Source organism: Lissotriton vulgaris, chromosome 2_2 (assembly GCF_964263255.1).
Source record: "Lissotriton vulgaris chromosome 2_2, aLisVul1.2, whole genome shotgun sequence".
In the NCBI taxonomy this organism is placed as follows: domain Eukaryota; kingdom Metazoa; phylum Chordata; class Amphibia; order Caudata; family Salamandridae; genus Lissotriton; species Lissotriton vulgaris.
The window spans coordinates 87445332-87471970 of NC_141688.1; the positions used below are offsets into that span (position 1 = coordinate 87445332).

The window sequence follows — 26639 nt, forward strand, 5'->3', positions numbered from 1 at the left end:
GTTGGCTTGGCCGAATAACTATATGTAAACTAAAATTGAAAAGTTTGCATCTGAGGTCAAATGTGTGGTTGTCTGACCTCTTTAGAGAATGTTTGGAGAAAAATAGTTGAATTTCCAAAATATAGTGATAAATCATTTAGCATTGCAGAGATTTATTACTGATATTATTACCTCGGCCAGAGGCATTTCAGATATGGCTGCTGTGTATTACAGATGCAGAAGAATTTACATTGCTTTGTGCAACCCTGCATGATGCACAGAAGTGATCATTGCTGGTTATCCTACAGTCCGGTGACCACTGATGGTAATCTTGCTTAAGGTGCTACTAATGTAATCTTGTCTGATGTGGTTATTATTACAACACTAATAATGGCTCTGGATGATTTTCATGGAACACAAGTAGTTCTTATAGAAAACGTTGAGATCCCTGCTTTAGATCTATTTAAATAATTCAAAGTATATTATTTACAAATAGTTTACAATAACTAGATAAAATATAAAATGGTTTACAGTTTTTAGGTCTCGCCTAGGCAGGGCGCATGCGCTGCCCTAGGAGGACCTTTAGACATCGGTCTTCACTTTTCAAGCACTGCACTCGTGCTTGTGGCGGCATCCACCTTGCGGGAAAGAAGCAGCGGCGCGCCACAAGCACGAGTACAGTGCTTGAAAAGTGAAGACTGCTCTAAGCGCGCACCACTCGCAGGCTCACCTCCTGCTCCCCCTCTCTCTCACAACCTCTCCACTTGACTGCACCGCACTTCATGTTTCATGAAGTGCAGACTAGACGAAAACGGGCAGTTTGGTTGTTTTTACCGAGCTGCCCTAGGCTGTCCCTGCCCCTAAACTTTTAAGTGGTGTTGGTAGGATGTTTTTTCCCCTGCGTCGCAATTACCGAAGTGCTGACTTTCGGTCCCAGGCAGCCGGTCTGACTCCGAGAGCAGATCGTTGTCCTCTGAGGCCAGACTCCTCTGCAGCAAAAGCAGCAGAGTGTTAATGGGTAGAATCTCTGATATTTATTTGCGCCTCATCTTCATTGCTTGATTTTTGCCCGCAAGATAGTGTCACTTATATGCGTTGAAATGTCACTCATACTTACACTGGAATTATGAAAAATGTCACACATTGCAATCTAAAACCTTGGCAGCTATGAAACAGAGGCAAATGAGAAGGCCTGTTTAATTACTTTCTCTTTGAGGTAATCCTCCTCTGTAGCAGCACCGCCATCTACTGGGACATTAACACCTCATCGTCACGCCGTGACGCACTGGACTTCATAATACCAGGCCGTTCGTGGGTACTTTACTACCTCAGAGGCCCTGCGGTGTCTGCACCACCGACAAAAGGGAAAAAAAGACACCTCCGATGCTTTGACTACGGACCCTGTTAAGGGACAAGAAGGTGCTTTGTGCATCTTATTGGCATAACACTCCGTGAAATAACACTCAGTTGAATTACCTCCCCTCTGCCTCCTTTTCAGGTGTAAAATAACCCTGAATTGAGACAACGGCCACATGCATATATTTCTGGAATGACAGTGCAAAGCGCCTTGCTATCAGGGGTGATAACATTTGAGAACTGCTAGGAAACCGGAAGGCATAGGTTTAGGAATACCCTGTTATTTTGTTCAATCTTATTCTGAGATCGATATAAAAAAAATTTTTTTTAAAGGGTTCCATTGGGTAGTAATACATTCTTATTAGTATAGTCAACCCCAACCGCCGTGTTTCATTTTAGATCCTGAGTTTTTCTAGACCAAGCACTATGGATTACTGCCCCTATCCCACCGCAGTTTGTGTTGCCTTTCTTCATGCCCCCTCCCATTGTCTGTGTTCACTTTCTTCTCGTCCCCTCCCACCTTAGTTTGCATTGACTTTCTCCCCCCTTTGGGCAATGAGAACCTTTAAAAAGATGCTGCAACTACGCAAAACACCTTAAATCTAGGACAATAACCTACTGATCTGTCACAATCTATATTTTTACGTGCACTCCAGTGCCCCTACTTGTTGTACCACAGACCAGCAACACTGCTGTCTCTGGTCTAACATTTCCAGTCCATGTATGGCTACATGCACCCTACCAGAACTAGACTTATCATTAAATTCAAACTTCTATATGAAACCTTTCCTGCACATACCACATTAAACCGCTCCAAACAGGCTTCACTCTCTGGCAATGTTTGACCCTTCTTGACTGGGCACTTTTTTTGGTACTTTTATATAGCATGAAGCGGACTTAAAGGTATTGGAGTGATTGATATGAGCACAAGTATGCATTATTTTTTTTTAATTTTAGGCAAGGGGAGATTAAGTGATTTGCCCAGAGTCACAGGATGTTGAGCATCGACGCAGAGATTCAAGCCTGGTTCACTAGTTCTGAAGTTCGTAGCTCTGACCGATAGGCATATCCTCACTAACCAACTGGGAAATGATGCAGGTCCGGTGCAGTGGTCTCTAGCAGTGCCTTGTTAAATTGCTTGTTTAAGTGCTGATGCACTGAAATTGGTGTCACGCTGATAGGCAAGCGCTGATCCTCCTTTTTTTTACAGATTCATGGGACGCAGTGAATTTTGTAGTCTGAACTGAGTGTCACCGCTGCAGACGCCAATCAAGGACAGTCACAAGCTGGTCCGAACCTTTAAAGACTGTGACGCAGTGCTCACCTGCACATCTGTTCATCTATAACCCCCAACACACATGGCAGGAGGGCAGGTAAAATGTTGCTTACTTCCCAAGCCATATGGCACCGGCAATGTATTGCCCGTGGGGAAGGCTGCTGCAGTATTGGGGCAGGAGATAGGCAGAACTTTCAAAACACTGTAGGGTTGCATGTGGACCGGATGAGGTACCTCTATTTCAGCAGGGAACAAGCATTGGCATAGCCAATAGGTCTCGCCTTTGGGACCTTATAAGTATTTAATCATGCAGCACAATATCGCCAGGAAGCTTCGGCGACAGTGCGCTTTACAAATGACACTTAAGATAAGATAAGATAAGATAAGAATATCCCTAAGGCGAGACCTATTGGCTATGCCATTGCTTGTTAAATTAAGGCAGGGAATTTAGCAATAATGTCTACCAGAAACGTAATGGTCCCCTAGCCTGCATCAGATTTTTGGGCATACATCTAGAGAATGTCATTGGTTTTCTAGACAATATGTGAAATACAGATACAAGTAGATGTGCAATGAAAAGAGCTAGGACAACTGCATTACGTTTTGAAGGGACAAATAGATTTTACTATAGAGAAAAATGATTAGGTTATCAAAGCTGCCTGCACCATTTCCAATCGCATCTTGGTCATTTGTATAAATCCCCAGAAAGTCACACACAGACCCAAGCTGTGTGAAACAATACTCTTTGACCTCATATTGGACCCTCACCCTTGCCTGAACCTGCAATAATGCCATCAGTCCTCTTGATTCCGCCTCCTTTTTGATTTGCTTTAGCTGGTATCTTCTATGGAGGGCTACCCCACCGAGATCTGAGAACACAGACTCTTGGCCTCAACAGGCAAAGATCGTTTTTTTCCCTGTCACTACTCTGGTTACACCGGTCTTCTGTATGGCATGGATGTATGACGGTACAACGCGTGCTTTTACAACGCGTACCGTTACGACGCAGGTTTTACAACGCAAGTCGTTACAACGACTTGCGTTGGGGGGCGCTGGATAGTGAATAGTTTAATTTCATATTCCAACTCCAGTGCCTGTGGATAGTAGGGAAGGTGTTGGATAGTAAATTAAACTATTCCCTATCCTAGAGCGTCCTCCAGCGAAAGTCGTTGTAACAACTTTCGTTGTAAAACCTACGTGGTAATGGTACCGCGTTGTAAAAGTTTCGTGGTAAAGGATGTTCCCCGTATGGCATTAGCAGTATGCCAGACACAGCTGACTCCTGAAGTTGAAGATCATATGACAACCTGGCTATCTCCATTACAATGGGGGATACAGCAATCAGAATCACCTCCTTCTGCGACTACATACTCAGTAGGAAAGGTGCACCCAGGATTCTTAGGAAGAGGACGTCCTCACCGTCTTTAATGTCTACACCTTAGATATGGCTGTTATGGGGCCTGTTCAGAGATTTTTCTGCACAACGATTAAGCTTTTTTCGCCAACTCATCCCAATTTGGAAACTATGATCAAGTTGGGCAGTCCCTTCCTCATCTATGACAAGTCACTTGGCCTCTTTTAGTACTCCCTCCATTGCTATCAGAGGCACAGCTTACCCCTGAGTGATTAGTCGGACAGCAGAGTCATTACCCTCATCCCCTTATGCTGAAGTCCCAGTGGTACTGAACTGGCTAGATGAAAAATAATTTCTCATCTTTTGTGAAACTTTGCTTTTTTCCTTTGGGAATTTTCAAAATCTTGTCCAAAACAAGGACTCTCCGCTGCCTGAATCACAGCAGTCTTAAACATCTAATCTAACAAATCTGCAGCACGGCCCAACCTTTTGACATTCTTCGTAAGCCTGGAAGCGTGGCCGGCAGTCCGCTACTCCAGCATGGTTTACCTGCTTAGCATTTTCTATAGTCACACTGTTATCTTCGTCATGGACCTCTTCGATGGGAAGGTTTAGATGGACACTCAATTTCATCCCCTCTTCTCTCAGGGCAGGTAGCCACACAACATTTGCTTCTCAGGACTGGTATATGGATGGGAGAAGACATCTACAATTTGTGAGACCTGTCCAACCAGCCACACCTTCTTCTGAGATCTCAACCAACACTGCTTCAGGAAGTGACCATCTACATAATGGCAGCCATAGTGGAGCTAGGCTGATCCTACCCCCACATTTATTTTTTGAGCAATGAGCCACTAATACATAGAATGCTCAATAAAGTGATATATTCAAAAGAGGGGCTGAAAGCAGAACTGGTCCTTAGATTTTAGGACACCAGACATATTCCAGTTTACCATGAAGTTATTACGATTTTGTACACCTCCAAAAAAAATTTACTTTAAAATTGATTTCATTACCGGTATTTACAGATCCTTAACTGAAACATTTCGTTCTTTGGCTCAGGTTGAGTTAAATTACAGGTAATATGGATGAATATACCTAGTTGCAGGTTATAGAGTAGATCTGTCAAAGACCACCCACCCCCAGCCGTACAAAGCCTCTGCTGCCAGCTTATAGCACCAGAGTATTCATTCATGAAAGAAGATTGCCTGCCACCAAGGGAAGATTTGCATCCATATGTAGTTGTCCAAACAACAGGTTTGTGTGTGTACATAATTCTTTAATACAAAGCCTTAACTGTTATGGCACGCGGTCTAAGGAAATGCAGTGATCTCCGCGTGCATTACTGTCAGCGGGCTCCAGCTTGTAAAAAAAATGTTAAAGTACATACTTGCTAGCAAGATTACCATTTACTTTCATCATAAACATTCGCAACTTGGTAAAAAACGTTTAGCTAAACTACTGTGGAACTTTTTCTACAATTATTTCTCTAGGACAAAAATTATTACCAATGGAGAATCAATGAAAAACCACTGTAGGCAACTGGAAAAGAAATTAAAGGCCCAAATACTTATATGTTTTTGCATTGGTGCACATTTACGACTTTGAAATTCACAAGAGTTTACAGCTGCTGGCCTGAAACAGTACTTCTAACAAACTTTTGTTAATTCCATATTAGCACTTATAAATATACATACTTATGTGCTCATGCGAAAATATGCTGAGCCACTGCAAATTCACTTTTTGTATAATTCTTTTTCCCCCTCCACAGGAAAAAGATGTACTCCTGCCACTGGCAGGAATACATTTATAAGCGTTCTAAGGTGGGAGGAGAATGTAAAGCAGTTGGTGAATTCTCCATAACATGTACGTTTGTAGGTAAGCAAAGACTTGCAGTACATTCCAACCCTGGAAGTATCGCATCCCACCTACCGCCAGCTCTGTAGATCTGAAGAAAGGTGGCAAAATCAGAGTGGGTCAAAATCGATTCACTGATGGAATATGAGCCTTTCTTTTATCAGAGATAGTATTATCAGTGCTCTGACACAAGGAGAACAATGGCATACTTTTTCTAAAGCAGCATGGCACCAAACGCTACATTTAATAAGACAGGTAGATTTCAGAAACTACCCATCCCTTTGGCAGGTAGACATTTCATAATATTCCACACCCTGCTTTCGTTGCCTCGTATAAGACAACTCGGTTCATCCAATATCTCCAATTGGTCCAAAAGGGTGCAGAGTGTCACGGCTATTAGGAATGTGTGAGCAAAGAGTGTAATTTGATCAAAAGAAGGCAGCCATTTAGAGAGGCTTTAAAGACTATGGGTCACATCGACAAAGCATTTTATGGTTTAAACAATACTTTTCTTTAAATGTGCTATGTTAATAGGAATCGGTAAACGTTGACCAACTCCTAAAGTGGGATTTCAAACCTACACCTATTTGGTGTGGTGTTTGCATGAGGAGTGTTGTAGGTGCCTCATCTAAAAAATACAGAATCAGTAGGACAAGTCTCAATTTTCTGTAATCAAAAGTCAGTTGGAAAACAGTGAAAAAATACTGATTATGGAGTTTCAGTGGTAAACCATTCACAAAAGGAAAGCAATCACTTTAGGATCCCTTTCCTTTGTGAATGTTTCAATAATAATAATACAAAAATAAAGTTTGTTTGGTTGTAGGCAGTGGTCGAAGAAACAAATGGCAACTCTTATGAGAATTTTTATTTTATTTTTTAAATGCAGCACTGTTTTCTTTAAGGACAGGCATTTACAATGCAACGGTCTCGCCTTTGTAAAAGTTAGAGCTATTAGCATTGTAAATGACAAATTTTTTATTTATGTGTTGGTTTTGAAAACAGATCAATAAATGGCATTGTCATTTACAAAGCCAATAGCGCAATCTCTCGCAAATGCCACACACAAACACACACACACACACAGACCAACACACAGACCCACAAACACACAGACACACAGACCAACACACAGACCCACAAACACACAGACACACAGACCCACACACAGACCCACAAACACACAGACACACAAACCCACACACACACAAACCCACACACAGACCCACACAAACACACAGACCCACACAAACACACACACACAGAAACCCACACACACACAGAGCCCCACACCCCCACACACAGAGCCCCACACCCCCACACACAGAGCCCCACACCCCCACACACAGAGCCCCACACCCCCACACAGAGCCCCACACCCAGAGCCCCACACCCAGAGCCCCACACCCAGAGCCCCACACACAGAGCCCCACACACAGAGCCCCACACACAGAGCCCCACACACAGAGCCCCACGCCCACACACAGAGCCCCACGCCCACACACAGAGCCCCACGCCCACACACAGAGCCCCACGCCCACACACAGAGCCCCACACACAGAGCCCCACACACAGAGCCCCACGCCCACACACAGAGCCCCACGCCCACACACAGAGCCCCACGCCCACACACAGAGCCCCACGCCCACACACAGAGCCCCACGCCCACACACAGAGCCCCACGCCCACACACAGAGCCCCACACACAGAGCCCCACACACAGAGCCCCACACCCACACACAGAGCCCCACGCCCACACAGAGCCCCACGCCCACACACAGAGCCCCACGCCCACACACAGAGCCCCACGCCCACACACAGAGCCCCACGCCCACACACAGAGCCCCACGCCCACACACAGAGCCCCACACACAGAGCCCACGCCCACACACAGAGCCCCACGCCCACACACAGAGCCCCACGCCCACACACAGAGCCCCACACACAGAGCCCCACACCCACACACAGAGCCCCACACCCACACACAGAGCCCCACACACCCACACACACACACACACACATAGACACACACAGAGCCCCCCACACACAGAGCCCCCCACACACACAGAGACACACACAGAGCCCCACACACACACAGAGCCACACACAGAGCCCCCCACACACACAGAGCCCTCCACACACACAGAGCCCTCCACACACACAGAGCCCCACACACACACACAGCCCCCCACACACACAGAGCCCCCCACACACACACAGCCCCCCCCCACACACACAGCCCCCCCCCACACACACAGCCCCCCACACACACAGCCCCCCACACACACACAGCCCCCCACATACCCAGAGCCCCCCACATACCCAGAGCCACACACACACACACACACAGAGCCACACACACAAGCTCTTTTGACGAGTGTAACCGTCTGATACAAAGAATGTGCCCACTCACTAACTATTGGGGTAGCACGAGTCAGCTGTCCCAGAAGTACGAATACAGAGGCCAAACTGTCCCTCTTCCCAACGAGCAAGTCTATCTCCCCTGAATGTTAACATGTCGTGGCCAAAACTAAATTTGCAATGATCCAAATGTCCAGACCACGCAGCTGGTCAGAATGTATAACAATCCGAAGATCCGACTGTATGGCGAATGACATTAACCTGACCCACAACACGCCATGAGCGGCGCTAACTTGACAGTGCTCCAAGATGCGGAAACTACTGCTGGTACCCCATTTGGGTTTACTTCATGAAGTCCTTCAACATAGAGACAACTGACAATCAGCTACTATACGAGACAGAAAACACTTTACCTTAATAGCATGCAGCTCATTGCAACATATATACCAAGAATATTGAGTTAACTTATAAAATCCAATGTTACCATTTTTCTTAAAGAGTTCAGATCTAGGGTGAGTGGGGGATGCTCTGGTCCAGGGGTGAGTGGCGAGTGCTCAGGTCTAGGGGTGAGTGGCGGGTGCTCAGGTCCAGGGCAGAGTGGCGGGTGCTCAGGTCCAGGGCAGAGTGGCGGGTGCTCAGGTCCAGGGCAGAGTGGCGGGTGCTCAGGTCCAGGGCAGAGTGGCGGGTGCTCAGGTCCAGGGCAGAGTGGCGGGTGCTCAGGTCCAGGGCAGAGTGGCAGGTGCTCAGGTCCAGGGCAGAGTGGCAGGTGCTCAGGTCCAGGGCAGAGTGGCAGGTGCTCAGGTCCAGGGCAGAGTGGCAGGTGCTCAGGTCCAGGGCAGAGTGGCAGGTGCTCGGGTCCAGGGCAGAGTGGCAGGTGCTCGGGTCCAGGGCAGAGTGGCAGGTGATCGGGTCCAGGGCAGAGTGGCAGGTGCTCGGGTCCAGGGCAGAGTGGCAGGTGCTCGGGTCCAGGGCAGAGTGGCAGGTGCGCAGGTCCAGGGGTGAGTGGCAGGTGCGCAGGTCCAGGGGTGAGTGGCAGGTGCGCAGGTCCAGGGGTGAGTGGCAGGTGCGCAGGTCCAGGGGTGAGTGGCAGGTGCGCAGGTCCAGGGGTGAGTGGCAGGTGCGCAGGTCCAGGGGTGAGTGGCAGGTGCGCAGGTCCAGGGGTGAGTGGCAGGTGCGCAGGTCCAGGGGTGAGTGGCAAGTGCGCAGGTCCAGGGGTGAGTGGCAAGTGCGCAGGTCCAGGGGTGAGTGGCAAGTGCGCAGGTCCAGGGGTGAGTGGCAGGTGCGCAGGTCCAGGGGTGAGTGGCAGGTGCTCAGATCCAGGGGTGAGTGGCGGGTGCTCAGATCTAGGGGTGAGTGGCGGGTGACAGCCACAGTGTAGTTGTGAGTGATTACTGCAGAGGTCCAGAGGTGGGTGGTGATGCCAATGTCCAGTGCAGTGGTGAATAAAGCGTGTAGGGCTGAGTGACGGGTGCTCAGTACCATACCAGGGCTGAGAGATTTAGGTTCATCCCAGCCTTTCGACTAAACATCACCCTCACTCAGCACAGACTCCACATTTCACCGGCCCAGTATAATAAAATAAGCCAGCGCAAACCTGTTCGGGAGCCGGAGGGGTGGCCGCGTGGGGGCAAGCTCTCCGCCCTGCATATCCGGGCTCAGGACTCCTCCGACAGACAAACACTCACTGTGCTCGGCTCCATCACAACAAACTTCGCCCGACCGGAAGTTGCCTTCAGAAGGAGTCCGGGCTCGGAGGGCAGCCGCTCCGAGTCCGACTCCTCTGGTATGCGGCTCCACCAGAGGCGGCACCGCCTCGACCCAGGCCTGGGGGGGGGGGATGTATGCGGCCACGGGCACCGGCTCTGGCACTGGGCTTTGGCAGAACAGGGAATGGCGGGTTCTGCCTGAACTCGACAGAAAGCAGTTCAGCAAGCAGCCACCGGGGGACGCACCTGCAAGAGAGCGCCAATCTGCCAATCAGTCCCAAAAGTCAACAAGGCATTGCCCTGGCTGATATAATCTGCCAGGGAAGAAGAGAGCGTGGCAGAAGAGGGAGGAGAGAGCATGGCAAGGGGGCACAATAATAGAGTGTAAGCCACAGACATATGCCAGCTGCACCCTGGGCATCAGACCCCATCTCGGCACGCCAAGCGGACATCCACATTTTCATAATCTTCAAACGTCGCCCTTTGGTAACAGCGCACACACCCAGGTCTACCCAGCCCGTCATCATCCCATGCTCCGCGCCTCATCCTCCGGTGCCAGCCGAACAAAAACTGTTTAACCGGAGCAGCATGCACCTTTACCACGGACCTACTTACCCTCTAGTGCCAGACACACATCGGGGGTCAAACAGGCGGACCGCTAGCTAGCATTCTCCCATAAGAGCCAATCCCTAAAGAGCTCCACCCATTTGTTTAAAATAGAATGTGTCTAAAACGATCATTCGTTTTTATAACATGACAATTATCCCTCAGTTTGCTTTAATACCCATTCAGAAACAATTAAACAGAAGTGAGACACTTTTTAGGTGATTTCTTCATGTGTTTGTTGCTTTAGGCACACATTTCCACAAGAGAGGAGCCCTCCACACAACCATGTTTCTCCGAGGTCAAACAGAAATGCCTCTGAGAAACGCCCCGTCATTTTCGGACGGGGGCGTGGTTTTGTTTCTCTTCTTTTCTCATTGGCTGGAATATAAAATTCCAGCCAATGGGAAGAGGAGAGAAAGAACCTAAAAAAACACGCCCCTAAATCCGAAAAAGACTGGGTTTAAATGGACAGACGCCCGTCTTCTCCAATGGCTGGTCTCCGTTTAGGAAGCCAGCCAATGGAGAAGAGGGGCGGGTTCAAGCCCCACACTAAGAAACATAAGATCTCGCCGGCGAGACTGCGCAAGCGCAGCCTATACAGGCCGAGACCTAAAAAAGGGCAACATGGGAAAAAATGCTTACTTTATTAGCAGGCAACCACAGAAATGATGGTCTGCAGACTAGCAGGTCCTGATCCCTCGGATGGCCCCCAATCGGAGTGAGTCACAAATGACCTTATTGGAATTTTACGAACCTATCAGTAAATAGGTTGGTACGTAAAAGTAAATACTGGTCTTTACTTCGGGCAACCTGGGGTGGTGGAGTGAGTTAAAGAATGATAATGGATTAAACCCAGATCAGTTGACTGAGGGTGAGTGATTGGTTTTCTCAAGCGCTCCGTCCATCATCCCCTTTGGTATCGCAATGGCAAATATGGGCGGAGCGTGGGCGGTGCATCTATTCCCTACTCTTCTACAATAAGTCTCGCAGAGCAGCGCATGCACGCTGGCTTTAGCCCCGACTTAAAAAGCACAAGGTAAAAGGAGAAAGCTTGGCAGTAACCAACAATGAGAAACATACAATACCTAAATGAGTTTTGCCTTTTTTTGACACCACCAGCCAACACCACAAAATAACATGGTACAGTAAATGGGGAAAATAAAGATATGATTTGGAAAATTGTTAGTCTTAAAGAAAAGTTCACCAATGAAAGTATTGATGCAATAAATCACGGAAAACAGAATATTTAATGCAGTTTTTGGTCCCGGCTCCAGTCATCTTTACGTGTCAGGCAGATCTACTGTGGGCGTGAGGTCAGCCCCTGATGGAGTAGACACAATATTTAGAAAGAAGCAACATCCAATTATGCTAAGTAATTAGAAAACAGAACCTGGATAAAGAAGAGCACGGTGTCGTCCAAGTCTGGCAACAGAACACTTAAAAAGATCAAGTTCCATTTTTTTTTTAGAGGCACAGAGCCAGACACTAACATGGTGTTTTGTTCACTGTGGGGAAAAGTTTTTTCATTAAAGTTCACTTTGAAGTACGTTCAGAACTTAAGGTTAGAGAAGTAATACAGCCACAGCAGACAGTAGTCGGTGTGCACTGAATCCAGCGTTCTAGCAAGGACGCAACAGCGCACTTCTACCAAAAACTGCTCTAATCAATCTTGACAGAACACAGATGAGGCGTCAACACATGCTTAGCAGCTACAGAATGCCTCTGTGTATACTCCAAACCCACTAAAATACTTTACTAAATGCCACAATTCCAGAGACATAATATGAAGACTGGTATGCAGAAATGGATAAATAGAAGCTACACTAGGACACACTGGCATGCTTAACAATAGCCAATGACCAAAGTGGGAATCTGACTTCATAGCTGCTAAACTAAGCAGCCATCACTGCAGCCGCGCTCACAGGACAATATTTAAGATGGCATATGGCACTATTCAACAGATTGTTTTTATTAAAAAAAAAAAAAAATCTGTCAACTGCATCTTTCAAACTGGCTTGAATTTTACAAGCCTTCTAAAGTACGAAAACACAAACCAATTTACACAGTCCACCGGTTAATACCTACCCAAAACGCAAACATATTTAAACAGACCACTGGTCAATACTTTTAGAGGTTTCATACCATGACATTCCTGTCACTTATCTTTAGTCTCACACACTGAAATCAGAAAGTCATGTGAGATTAACATATACTCCCACTCCTAAAGAAACAAACTAGATTCTGATGACCTTGCCAAGAGAAGGCTCATCACTAAGCCCCTATTCACTGGCAAGATCACTGACAAAATAGTCAATGTTATGTCCACGATCATATGAATGCTAAGCATTTCTTGTACAACTGCATTGTGGCTTTAGATCACGCTGCAGCACAGAGACCACTAACTAACACAACATAGACAACCCCATAGTGACCACATAGGAAGATAAATTCCGGATAATATTGCTGGAACTTTCAGCTGCCTTCCACAGTCTACCATCACATCCTCACACACAAAGGAGTCTCACATGGAATTGCTATGTACAATATGCTTGGGAGGTTCCCCTTCTACCTTTACAACTGTTACCAGTCTGTTCACATGGGTACCTCCAAGTCAAAAAACATCCCCATCACCTGCAGAGCACTCTAGCGATCCATACTGTCCCCCGTCATCTACATGTTTACATGGTGCCACTTGATGCTGTACTCACAGATAAAAATGTCAAGATTCCCCAATATGATAATGATGCACAACTCTACTTGAAAGTCTCCTCTGCTTCCAATACCTAACGCCTCAATGACTGCCTGCACATCATTCAAACTGGATTTCCGGCGCCTCAACTCAACCTAGAAAGAATTACTGCTATTGCTAAAACCAGCGAACAAAAAAACGGTACAAACATAGCTAAATTACACAATCCTTGATGGCAACAAATCCAAGGTGTCTCCTCTAAAGAAAGTGCAACGTTTGCTTCCACATTTAGTCTCCAGAACTGCTATTCAAAATCTCATACTTCTGCATCTGGATGGTGAAAATGCCCGATGTCTTGGCCTCTCGGACTCCACACTCACAAAATCATTAAGGGCATCCCATACACCACAGCACATCTCATCTAGGGCCTAAAGAGATATGATCGCATCACCCACAGTCCACAGACTACCCTTGCCAACCAGCACCATGCACATATCAGCTACCTACCCCATCACTCATTGTCTTTATGTTCGTCTTTAACAATGAAGATCTCGCACCTGTCTTTTAGCTATGTACACTACTGAAATACCACATGTTTACATATATTTGCCTATTTTTTCAAAGAATCCAGACGCAACTTTAATGGCACCAAATTAGGCATTATTAGAGGCACCAGTACAGTGCACAATTCTGACCACAGTGAAAGAGACTGTCAGAGGGAACAAGAGTGACATGTATAGTTTCATGCATTTCAAACGTAGTACTTTCACCACAAGATGAGCGATCTCTCGACACCTCAACGCCAGTAAGTCTCACATCCTGTTGGTATAATGCAACAACTGCTTATGCCGATACCTTTCTGGTGACTTCTACCACAGAAATAAACGCTTATCAAAGAAAGCACACATCCGCACAGCGTCTGCAGTGTATGAGACGACGTATTGGAACTGTCATGACAAATACAACCAGTCCGGATAAAAGTGTAATAATTCCATCCAAAAAAGTGTATTATTAAAAAAGGCAATTATTAGGCATTATGGCAACTACTGCTTTCGGAAACACTTTTTTAGGAACTTTTTAGAACCTCCACCTTTCAAAATGAAATATACGCTGGCACAATACTTCACATTTGCAAGTCACCTCCTCCAGATCTACAAACCGCTACCTATCTGACACCCTTCAACTATGAGCTGAAACTTCTCTTTCAGTGAGTCTTCTTGTGACATACTCTGATATCAGCATCCCTTGTTGAATTTCATATTATTTTAGCCTGCCTCTCACCTCCCTTTTTTTGCTCATCGGTTTCTCTTGTTCCAGCTTTGACTACCCTATACCTTCCTTTAAAATTATGTTCTTCTGCTTAGGTTTGCATCACACATGCCTACTCCACTAGTCTACACCTACATGTTTGTTTTGATTGTTTTACTACTCAATTCAATATCCTGTAAATCAGCTCATGGCACGTTTCCCTTCCTATTTAATGCTTCACATACAGTTTTGAATTGTTTTTAACTATGTTGACAGGTTTCCAAATGCATAGTTTGGGAAGTGCTTCAACCTCAACGTTTGCGCTAAATACATTTACATACATAAATACATTTTTACATAGCTGGTCTGCTCCTTCAACTCTATCGCCTCCCTCGAACCACTCTTATAAAAAAAACTCTTGAAAGGCTTGAAATAAAATGACTCACTCACTACATCTCGACCAACAACTTAAACAACCCACTTCAGTTTGGTTTCGGCTACCTCACACTCCCTGACCCTGCATTTACGTTTTCAACACATCAACTCCTAAACACAGACTGCAACCAGGACATCTTAGGACGGTTGAGCCCTGACAAAATGTCTTTTAACATACTGACGGCATGTACTCCAGTTATGGTACTATAATAACTCCATACCCATCAATCAATAGGTCAGTGCTGCCAAAGCCATCAGGCAGGGACTGTGTAATTTCAATATATGTACATGTAGGATAAGGATTGCCACAGGGAGTAAAATTGGGTCTCCTTCATTATATGGTTGATGTGGAAGTAAGGTCCCTGGCATAATACAGAAGGCTCATGGACACAGGCTAAAGCTGATCTCAAGGTCACATGCACGTTGGTGTGGTTAATGCCGCTTGTACTGCTATCACTGATAGTATACAAAGGTCTCCTCTGTTGGCACCCTTCTCTGCTTATCGCCTCCCTCGGCACAGCCTGGTATGCCTGCAATTCTTTTACACACCCTTCCTCACCATCCCAGTCACCCACACAGTACTGGCATCATTCAGGCAGCCTCATGTCCTGCAGATGTCCTTCACTAGGCCCAATCGCAAGCAGATTCCTTGGTTCTGATTACAATGATCACAGATGCCTTTCTCCCTGTGAGATCAAAATACAATGGTTCCCTTGGAAATAATGTTTGGATACTATGCTTTTACTATGATCAGGCAAAGTGCCATCACTCATTAAGCAAAAGAGAGGGAAAGCTGACCTGCTGCCCAATGCTATATGCTGTGGTGAGCAGGCACACGTTGTAAATAACAGTTGAACAGACCAATAGAATAGGAGGGCTGGCCAAAAAACCTTGGTACCTACATATTTGTAATTTATTAATCATTTTGACTGCATGAGGCAGAGCAAAACACTTAAAAGCAGCCTGTAAACTAAACATAAAAATGAGGAACAGTGGGTGGTTGGGAAGCTGTCACTTTGAAAAATGTTTGGGGTGAGTAAGGGCTGGCTTTTACGAAAATAAGACCAAGATCAAAGTGCATAGCCCAGTTTTAGATCAATCCTAATGCCAGCTCACTGTCAGATGCCCAAGTGGCACGAGGATTCTAACTCCGTGACTTTGGAGGTGCAAACAGGGTCCGAACACGATCAAATAGGAGTTTGCAAAGAAGTTCCCAGTGTCTTGGCTGTCATTAGCTATGGTAACTTGGTCGACAGCCCTGGTGTGAACCAAAGGCAGGTATTCAGGGATGAATTCCTATCCTACACTTCTAGTGTAAATATTCCACATGATGAGCAGTCACATATATTTTCATTTCCAATACCTTGTATGGATTAGCTGCAGACATGTGGTGAACAGATAGTATAGTGCAGGGTTTTCCAATGTCTGTCCTTGAGGGCCGGATCAATGTCAGATTTTTAGCATATCCACATTTACATAAATGTAGTTATTTTAGAAATCTGGCATGGAAACGGCCCTCCAGGACCAACATCGGAGAACCCTGGTATAGTGTGTCTCAAAGCCTTTCAGCTTGGGGTCTTCCATGAATCATGTCAGAATCGAGCTGCACTAATAAGAATTTCATCCAGGCCTGTAGTGAGAAGTTCCGATGGCTTCCAACATTAGACCATGGTATAAAATCAGACGCATGCTGCTAATGAGCAAAATCACCACCACAACTTTCCTGTCTATGTAATTACAAATAATAAACTAATTGTGTATTCAGACCAGATGCAAGTGTTTATGCATATTTCTATTATTAAATAAAAATGCCAACATAAGCAAATTATTGATAGAGCTAGTGAAAGCCTAGCAATGAGTGGTATGGCAAGACGGGTAAGTTGATGTAGGAAATTGAGCAACCTACGCTGTTCTTATCGGTCTTCATGCTATATTTTTATAAAACCGCATCCCTCATAGGCTAAGCCTACAGGTTAGGGTTGAAAGGATGATCGGGAAAGTCTATTCAAAGTCCGGTTGCTCCAAAGTATACACATTATATTATGTTAAGCCTGCAATGCAGTAAAGAACTACTATCTCCATCAGACTGGGAAATGATATAGATCTTTAGCGTCTACAATATGTCACACCACTATAAAAAATTACCAAATCCGTGTTTCCAGATTACATGGCAATATAACATAAGGATGGTGACACATAAAATACAGATATTCATATTGAAACTGTAAAATATGGAACAGTAGCACCCAAGTATGATTTAATGAAAGACATCACAAGCCGGGGGGCAGATGGGTGCACAAGCCATATTAGATTTATTTGCGAAGAGACATACGAGTCCCAAGTAAGACCACTATTAACACTGGATAAACCAATGAGGTAGAAGATTCATTTAAATTTGTATAGAGACCATTTGCGGCTAATGAAAAATCCCTACACAACCAGAGGCAGCTAGATGATCAGGCCTCAACCTGCACCAAAATTGCATTTGGTGAGTTTAATTTAAAGTGCTTAAGTGAACTGATACGATCTACATCAAGAATGATTTATGAAATTAAATGGCTTCTATACATATGATAAACTATTGAATTACCCTGTTTAAAAAGAAAATGGATACAGGTAGCTTTAACACCGGTTTGCTTCATTTTTTTTTTTAACACGTTCATAATCCTGCTTCATTTTTTTAACACGTTTATAATCCATTTTCATTTTCTATTTAAAAAAATACTAGTTAATAACATGATATCCAATAAATTCAAATGCATTAACTGGACAGAACAACATTGAACAGCAACACAACACTCCCCCACAAACAAACTAAAGACAGAACCAAATCACGCAGCAAAATAAATTCTCTTATCAGAACATTTCTAAAAGCAGGCTCAGGGCATGTAGTCAGCAGAACAAGAGTATAATTAATGCAACATATGTTTAAAAGAAACTTGTATAAACCTTTCTAATTTTCAAGGTGAACATTTACACTTTTGCCTGTTTATTCGAAATCTCAGTTCAATATTTAAATGGGTGAAGAAGTTTCATTTCTATTGAATCAATGTAAAATCACAGGCAATATACAATTCTCAAATATGGACCGTGTTGCCACCAACATAGCATGTCCCGTGCCAAATCATTAGAGTCAACTACTGCATACACACTTGTTGACAAAGAAAGACTAAAATTAACCAATCAGCATAGAGCTAAAACAAGCTCAGCACGCTTTGATATAATAGAATTACAGCCAGTGTCATAATTACTAATAACCTAAGGACTTGTAATCCACTAGAATGCTTTCTTTATGTACATATTCAAGCCTTAACCAAACTAGTCTGCACACTGTTCAGTTTACGAAATAAATCATACAAAATTCCCTTTCATAATTAAAAAAAAAAAACATTTTCATCACCATTTCTGAAACAAAGAAGGAAAAAAAAGAAAGAAGCACACACACACTCGTTGTTTCTTCAAACCAGAGCTGAACCAGCAGCACAAAGCATAGTCTCAAGAGTGCTTGCAGCTATTCACATTGCCAGGCCTCACTGGTCTGCTGTACCTACCAGATACAAGAGCTACAGATTGAATAGGGTCCAGCCAGTATGAGAAGATGTTGAGCTGCACTTTAAAGTCACTGCAAATTGACAAGGATAATCCAGGTTTTTTTTACTACGGTTGTTGGGGAAGGTTCCGTTGCTGTCCTGGAAATGGGTTGATTGCAAGAAGGAAGCAGTGCGCCTTTCAAAGTACTCCACTACCTGGGCCAGGTAGCCTGCTCCTACCAGAAACCAAGGGAGAAATGTTACTGGTTAGAACAAAATATTGGGGGTTAATATGTCCAGATCAAAGTTATTTCTTGTCTGGCACAAAAACACAACCTTACAGCACATTTTATGAGTAGCTGTGGATCAAACTATAGAGTTCAGATTTTATATTAGATCTATATATTAGTTATGATGCTCATTGTGGCCAACACGTTTATCATTTTGAAGGTGTAAATTAAAGACAATTTCACGGTTATCCCTCCACTATTAAAAGCTATAAAAAGTAACCGACATTGAAATATTGGCCGTACTTGACCTTTATTGATCGGAAAACTAGACTTGTTGAAAATGAGGAGGTAAGCAGAGCCTTAATGAGTTCCCTCAGTTTCTTCAATATTATAGGATGCAGTTGCACTTCTATGTTGCATACTTTTATGCTCAAATGACGAGGGGTATATTAGCAACGCTTCTTTGGAAAACATCCAATTTATCAGCAGGAGGGCTTATGCCAAATAATATGCAATCACAGATATAATACTTTGGGATAGATTAGTGTTGTAAAGAAGGACTCATCAGGATAGGATATTTCAAATTAGTTACTGTCTACATAATCAGCATATTAAGCGGAAGTCCTCTCTCTATCATGAACTCAAGCCTCCAACAGTCTCCATGAGAAGAAGAGGTCCGCTCTATAGCATGATCTCCCGCCCCCAACAGATACTATGAGAAATAATGTAATGTGTACTGTGTACTCCTTGGAGGTGGAAAATAGTTCTGTTTGCATCATAAAGTAAGCAAAGCACTTGAGGCGGAAAGATACATCAATAACGTGAAGTTAGAGGACAATACTCCAGTGAGGCAGAGCAATTGTACAATCCAAGTTAAAGAATTGGCAACAGGTCATGCAGACCTAACAAGCATCGGCAAAACCAACAGGTCTCGCCTTAGAGACTACTGGCTTAACCAATTACTTTTGGCGATGCTGTACATCTTCGACAATAAGCATTTTATGCTGGTGCTGCACAGCATCGGCCAATGAAAAAGAAAACACAACAAAAGGCAACCTTAAGTTTAATTCAATTAATTAAAACCATTACAATTTTGCTAATTAAAAACAAATATGATATGTTTAGCTGTACAACCATCATAAATATGTGCAAAACAATTCAAGAAGTAATTCGGCTGGTTACTTGCTAGTATGCAAATGTTTTGAACGGATATGTGATAAGGAACCAATCCTGAATTTGTTCCAAAAATGTCCAAGTGGTAAAACAAAATTAGCCAAAACAATTTGAAAAATCGTTCTGCTAATTACTTGTTGAAATGCAATTATGGCAGATCAGTCATTAAAAACCGAACCTAGATTTGTGGAAAATAAGGTAACATTAAAGAATAATCCATCACAGCAGAATGACAACAAACATTCAAATTAAATCTTTACATACTACCTGCCTCTGAGAGCTTTAACATTCTTTGACAGTGGAATGATAGTCAAGTGTTTAGACCTTGCTCAAGCTTGTGAAGACTTGCTGCGATGGTGTAAATTAAGTTTAAAACATGCGTTCCGGGCAGGGGTAACTTTAACCAGGTAAAGTTTTAGGGACAGTCGGCCCCGGGTCAAATGAGGGATAAGATTTTGAGGAGTCTCAGGCGCCTATCCGAGTGATGGCTTCCGGTTAAACTATTGATGGTGCCCTTACCTAGGAGGGCACTCTCTTATCTGGTATGGCTTCTGTTGTGCTGATAGTTGTTTGTTCACTTGCAATAAAAACGTTGCGGCCCTACAGGAGAGCTGAATTGAATGGTTGTTCAATAATGTCGTCATGGCACGATCTGATCTTAAGTGCCCGAAAAGCGAGGCAAAGTAATGTCTGTTGAAGATGGTTGATGGCTGGGCAGATGCATAGAAAGTGTAGCTGGGTTTCCTCAAATAGACCACATAAAACGACAAAGTGAGCCCAGCCAACACTATTTCCATGTTGGCACCTGATCTTTAGAAGAAAAGACTCCCATACGGATTAGTAGAAAAAAGTGTTGGATGGATTCGGAAATGTGGCATATGAGGTATGGGTTGGGGCCCCAGTTGGTATAAGATTGTGAAAACTGACCAGCCATGCTTTTTTCCCAGCCATTTCTGCTGTAGAGCATCCAGGATTTTAACTTGCAAGCTTTGTTGGCAATTTGTTTATAAGTTGTAAAACTAATGTTTAGCTCCCAAACTTTGAAGAGGTGAAGGGTTGTTAGTGCTCGTTGGAGCACCATTGGTCAGTCATTTTTGGGTAGTTCTGGCTCTCCATTTTGGCCCATTACGAGGCAGGCAGAGATTGGGAGGGTGCAGCACTCATCTTCCAGCACAGTTTGGTTATGGCAGACATCCTGACTGAGTAAAGGTGAGACAACCCAAATTCCAGACACACTTGTGCTTGAGAAGTGTGTTTTGGTAAATGGAAGATAAGTTTGAACAAAACAGACTGGAGTTGGCTCAAGATAGCTACATCCTTGCCCTTTAGCAGCTCAGAGCAATAGGTCAGTTGGTTCAAGATAGCTGCGTCCTTGTCCTTTTGCAGCTCAGAAAAATAGGTCAGTGAGGGTAAGAACTTTGCCCCAATGATTTGTAACATATGTCTGCGACGAGCTCCCCATCTGTTTTTAGGTCGAGCACCGTCGCACTGCGTAGCAGTGGGCGGAGCCGAAGATTTTATCTTTTTTAGTTAGGGGGCTTGAACCCGCCCCTCTTCTCCATTGGCTGGCTTCCTAAACAGAGGCCAGCCATTGGAGGAGAGGGGCATCACTCGGTTCAAGCCCGTCTCTTTCGGATTTTTAACTTCTTTCTATTTACTTTCTCTCCTCTTCCCATTGGCTGGAATTTTACCTTCCAGCCAATGGGAAGAGGAGAGAAATAAAACCCGCCCCAAATGCGAAAATGAGGCTGCGTTTCTCCGAGGTATTTCTGCCTCGCCTCGGAGAAACGTGGTCATGTGTCACCCCCTCCTCCGCTTCTGCCTCATCCCGTTGCCCCTCCCCGCCCCCTCTCTCACCCCTTCTACCCTTCATTCACGGCACCCTTTCTCCTCTTCCCATCCATCCGTCTCACCCCATTCCGTCTCTTTTTAGGACTGGTGCCCTGGAGCGATATAAATGTTACACAATGCCACATAATTGTCCACTTAAGTTCCTGTCAAGAGCGTAAGTAGCTTTGTGAATCGACCCAACGTGCGCAAGCCGAGCGTAGCCCTGGCTGGTTAAAAGCGGTGCAGTGAACTGAGCTTGTTAACTCTTAAACCCCCCGCATGACACAGCCGGCAATTTCTTTGCCGGGCAGCTTCCTTTTTCGGCAAGCTCACCGTGAGGACCCAGTAAACCGGAGACGAGAGGAGTCCGGTACCACCCGTGCCGTCTCTCTGGGTCCTCGAAGGGTACCCTTTGCTCGTCTCAGTAAGCCAGTAGCCAGTGGGAGCAGGGTTGGGGGGTCCGCGGCAGCTCGCGGCTCAGCATCTGCACCAGGCTGCCCCGAGAGGCCGAGCGAGAAGCACCCTTCTGGCCCGAGCCCTGGCATGGCTGGACTCCTAGCTGGGATGCGGGCAGCGGGGCGGGCTCCAACAATGTCTTTCATGCACATTGTGAGTGCAGATGACCCTGCTTCAACCATGGAATCTGTGCCCGACCCTGCTTCTACACTAATCTGTGCCCCGACCCGTGGGATAAAAGCTCCAGTGTGCACGGTGTCTGCCACCCACCAGTGGCGAAAGCCCGTGCGAGGCCTTCACGGATCCACCATCGCGGTGGGCGGCCTATGCGCCTCCCCTAAACCCCTTTCCACACACTGTCTGTCAGTCTGCCATCAGATCTTTGCTGAGCCCCTATTTTTCGACCCCCTACTCTGCATAACGGAAACCTCTCCACTAGATACCCCTGAACCACCAGCACGGCTCCACACCCTACTCTCCTCTCCCGGTCCTTTGGCCCCCACCCCCTGCCCCCACTCCCTCCGTGGAGCTTCCGTCGCCCCCTCCGTAGCCGCCCCCATGTCTGCTCCCTTTATCGGCTGCAGGTCTCATCTTCTTTCTGCCGTGTGGGCACTTCGGAGCACCGATATGCCTCCCGCTAGGTCACGAAGGTGCATGTTCACTCTCCCCTTGGAGCACTGAGTTGGGCACACGATAAATTCACATCAGCAGCGCCGATGCACGCCCTCCCCAGTTATCCTCCCGCCACCCTCAGTTCCCAGACCTGGGATTCCCTTCGCCCTGCCCTCAGGAGAGGCTGCTGGGGACACTGCCTCCCTGCTGGACGTGGCCAGCATCCTGGCAGACCTGTACCAGCACAGCCCCAGACCGGCGCAGGGAGGGGAGCCCGGCGGACAGATGCGACCTCCCCGTGACCGCCGCAGGCGCAGGGCACCCAGAAGGACTCAACACCAAGCATAGGGGGGACCGGAGCAACCCGGAGATGCCCCAGAAAAAGCACAAGTGCCCCTACCGAGGCTGCGGCATGGTGTACAGCAAGTCCTCACACCTGAAGGCTCATCGGAGGACGCACACAGGTCAGTCCGGGCACAGCCCCCTGGCTGTGCTTGCTCCCCTGCCCCCTCGCTGTGCTTGTTCTCCTGCCCCCTGGCTGGGCTTGCTCCCCTGCCCCCTGGCTGTGCTTGCTCCCCTGCCCCCTGGTTCCCCTGCCCCCTCGCTGTGCTTGCTTCCCTGCCCCCTGGCTGTACTTGCTTCCCTGCCTCCTGGCTGTGCTTGCTTCCTTGCCCCCTGGCTGCTTGCTTCCCTGCCCCCTGGCTGTGCTTCCTTCCCTGCCCCTGGCTGTGCTTCCTTCCCTGCCCCCTGGCTGTGCTTCCTTCCCTGCCCCCTGGCTGTGCTTCCTTCCCTGCCCCCTGGCTGTGCTTCCTTCCCTGCCCCCTGGCTGTGCTTCCTTCCCTGCCCCCTGGCTGTGCTTCCTTCCCTGCCCCCTGGCTGTGCTTCCTTCCCTGCCCCCTGGCTGTGCCTGCTTCCCTGCAACCCCCAGAAGAAGCACAAGTGCCCCACCCAGGCTGCGGCAAGGTGTACAGCAAGTCCTCACACCTGAAGGCTCATCTGAGGACGCACACAGGCCAGTCCGGGCACAGATCCCTGGCTCAGCTCCCTGGCTGTGCTTGCTCTCCTGCCCCCTCACTGTGCTTGCTTCCCTGCCCCCTCGCTGTGCACACAGGTCAGTCCGGGCACAGCCCCCTGGCTGTGCTTGCTTTCCTGCCCCCCTCGCTGTGCTTGCTTCCCTGCCCCCTGGCTGTGCTTGCTCCCCTGCCCCCTGGCTGTGCTTGCTCCCCTGCCCCTTGGTTCCCCTACCCTCTCGCTGTGCTTGCTTCCCTGCCCCCTGGCTGTGCTTGCTTCCCTGCCCGTGCTTGCTACCCTGCCCCCTGGCTGTGCTTGCTTCCCTGCCCCCTGGCTGTGCTTGCTTCCCTGCCCCCTGGCTGTGCTTGCTTCCCTGCCCCCTGGCTGCGCTTGCTCCCCTGCCCCCTGGCTGTGCTTGCTTCCTTGCACCCCCCAGAAGAAGCACAAGTGCCCCAACCCAGGCTGCAGCAAGGTGTCCGGCAAGTCCTCACACCTGAAGGCTCATCTGAGGACGCACACAGGTCAGTCCAGGCACAGACCCCTGGCTGTGCTTGCTCTCCTGCCCCTCGCTGTGCTTGCTTCCCTGCCCCCTCGCTGTGCTTGCTTCCCTGCCCCCTGGCTGTGCTTGCTTCCCTGCCCCCTGGCTGTGCTTGCTCCCCTGCCCCCTCGCTGTGCTTGCTTCCCTGCACCCCCCAGAAGAAGCACAAGTGCCCCAACCCAGGCTGCGGCAAGGTGTACAGCAAGTCCTCACACCTGAAGGCTCATCTGAGGATGCACACAGGCCAGTCCGGGCACAGCTCCCTGGCTGTGCTTGCTCTCCTGCCCCCTCACTGTGCTTGCTTCCCTGCCCCCTCGCTGTGCACACAGGTCAGTCCGGGCACAGCCCCCTGGCTGTGCTTGCTTTCCTGCCCCCTCGCTGTGCTTGCTCCCCTGCACCCCTGGCTGTGCTTGCTCCCCTGCCCCCTGGCTGTGCTTGCTCCCCTGCCCCCTGGCTGTGCTTGCTCCCCTGCCCCCTGGTTCCCCTACCCTCTCGCTGTGCTTGCTTCCCTGCCCCCTGGCTGTGCTTGCTGCCCTGCCCGTGCTTGCTTCCCTGCCCCCTGGCTGTGCTTGCTTCCCTGCCCCCTGGCTGTGCTTGCTTCCCTGCCCCCTGGCTGTGCTTGCTTCCCTGCCCCCTGGCTGTGCTTGCTTCCCTGCCCCCTGGCTGTGCTTGCTCCCCTGCCCCCTGGCTGTGCTTGCTTCCTTGCACCCGCCAGAAGAAGAACAAGTGCCCCAACCCAGGCTGCAGCAAGGTGTACGGCAAGTCCTCACACCTGAAGGCTCATCTGAGGACGCACACAGGTCAGTCCAGGCACAGACCCCTGGCTGTGCTTGCTCTCCTGCCCCCTGGCTGTGCTTGCTGCTTGCTTCCCTGCCCCCTGGCTGTGCTTGCTTCCCTGCCCCCTGGCTGTGCTTGCTTCCCTGCCCCCTGGCTGTGCTTGATTCCCTGCCCCCTGGCTGTGCTTGCTGCTTGCTTCCCTGCCCCCTGGCTGTGCTTGCTTCCCTGCCCCCTGGCTGTGCTTGCTTCCCTGCCCCCTGGCTGTGCTTGCTTCCCTGCCACCTGGCTGTGCTTGCTTCCCTGCCACCTGGCTGTGCTTGCTTCCTTGCCCCCTGGCTGTTCTTGCTCCCCTGCCCCCTGGTTCCTCTGCCCCCTCGCTGTGCTTGCTTCCCTGCACCCCCCAGAAGAAGCACAAGTGCCCCAAACCAGGCTGCGGCAAGGTGTATGGCAAGTCCTCACACCTGAAGGCTCATCTGAGGACGCACACAGGTCAGTCCAGGCACAGCCCCCTGGCTGTGCTTGCTCTCCTGCCCCCTGGTTCCCCTGCCCCCTCGCTGTGCTTGCCTCCCTGCCACCTGGCTGTGCTTGCTTCCCTGCCCCCTGGCTGTGCTTGCTCCCCTGCCCCCTGGTTCCCCTGCCCCCTTGCTGTGCTTGCTTCCCTGCCACCTGGCTGTGCTTGCTTCCCTGCCCCCTGGCTGTGCTTGCTCCCCTGCCCCCTGGCTGTGCTTGCTCCCCTGCCCCCTGGCTGTGCTTGCTCTCCTGCCCCCTGGCTGTGCTTGCTCTCCTGCCCCCTGGCTGTGCTTGCTCTCCTGCCCCCTGGCTGTGCTTGCTCCCCTGCCCCCTGGCTGCGCTTGCTCCCCTGCCCCCTGGCTGCACTTGCTCCCCTGCCCCCTGGCTGCACTTGCTCCCCCGCCCCCTGGCTGTACTTGCTCCCCTGCCCCCTGGCCGCTCGCCGTGCTTGCTTCCCAGCCCCCTCGCCGTGCTTGCTTCCCTGCCCCATCGCCGTGCTTGCTTCCCTGCCCCCTCGCTGTGCTTGCTTCCCTGCCCCCTCGCTGTGCTTGCTCCCCTGCCCCATGGCTGTGCTTGCTTCCCTGCCCCCTGGTTTCCCTGCTTCCTCGCTATGCTTGCTTCCCTGCCCCCTCGCTGTGCTTGCTTCCCTGCCCCCTCGCTGTGCTTGCTTCCCTGCCCCCTCGCTGTGCTTGCTCCCCTGCCCCATGGCTGTGCTTGCTTCCCTGCCCCCTGGTTTCCCTGCTTCCTCGCTATGCTTGCTTCCCTGCCCCCTCGCTGTGCTTGCTTCCCTGCCCCCTCGCTGTGCTTGATTCCCTGCCCCCTCGCTGTGCTTGCTTCTCTGCCCCCTCGCTGTGCTTGCTTCTCTGCCCCCTCGCTGGGCTTGCTCTCCTGTGTGTGTGTGTGGCTCTGGGTGTGTGTGTGTGGCTCTGGGTGTGTGTGTGTGTGGGGGGGGGGCTCTGGGTGTGTGTGTGTGTGTGTGTGTGGGGCTCTGGGTGTGTGTGTGTGTGGGGGGGGCTCTGGGTGTGCGTGTGTGGGGGGCTCTGGGTGTGTGTGTGTGGGGGGCTCTGGGTGTGTGTGTGGGGGGGGGTCTGGGTGTGTGTGTGGGGGA

General features: G+C 48.4%; 1 protein-coding gene across 2 annotated transcripts in view; it reads right to left on the bottom strand.

The window, feature by feature from the left end:
• The window catches only part of CSK (C-terminal Src kinase), a 624490-nt gene that overhangs the window by 574538 nt on the left and 23313 nt on the right, over positions 1-26639 (bottom strand). For both annotated transcript variants that reach the window (XM_086959340.1, XM_086959339.1), the window contains exon 2: positions 18416-18630. The gene's annotated coding sequence lies outside the window, so the exon portion shown is untranslated. The remainder of the gene's footprint in view (positions 1-18415; positions 18631-26639) is intronic.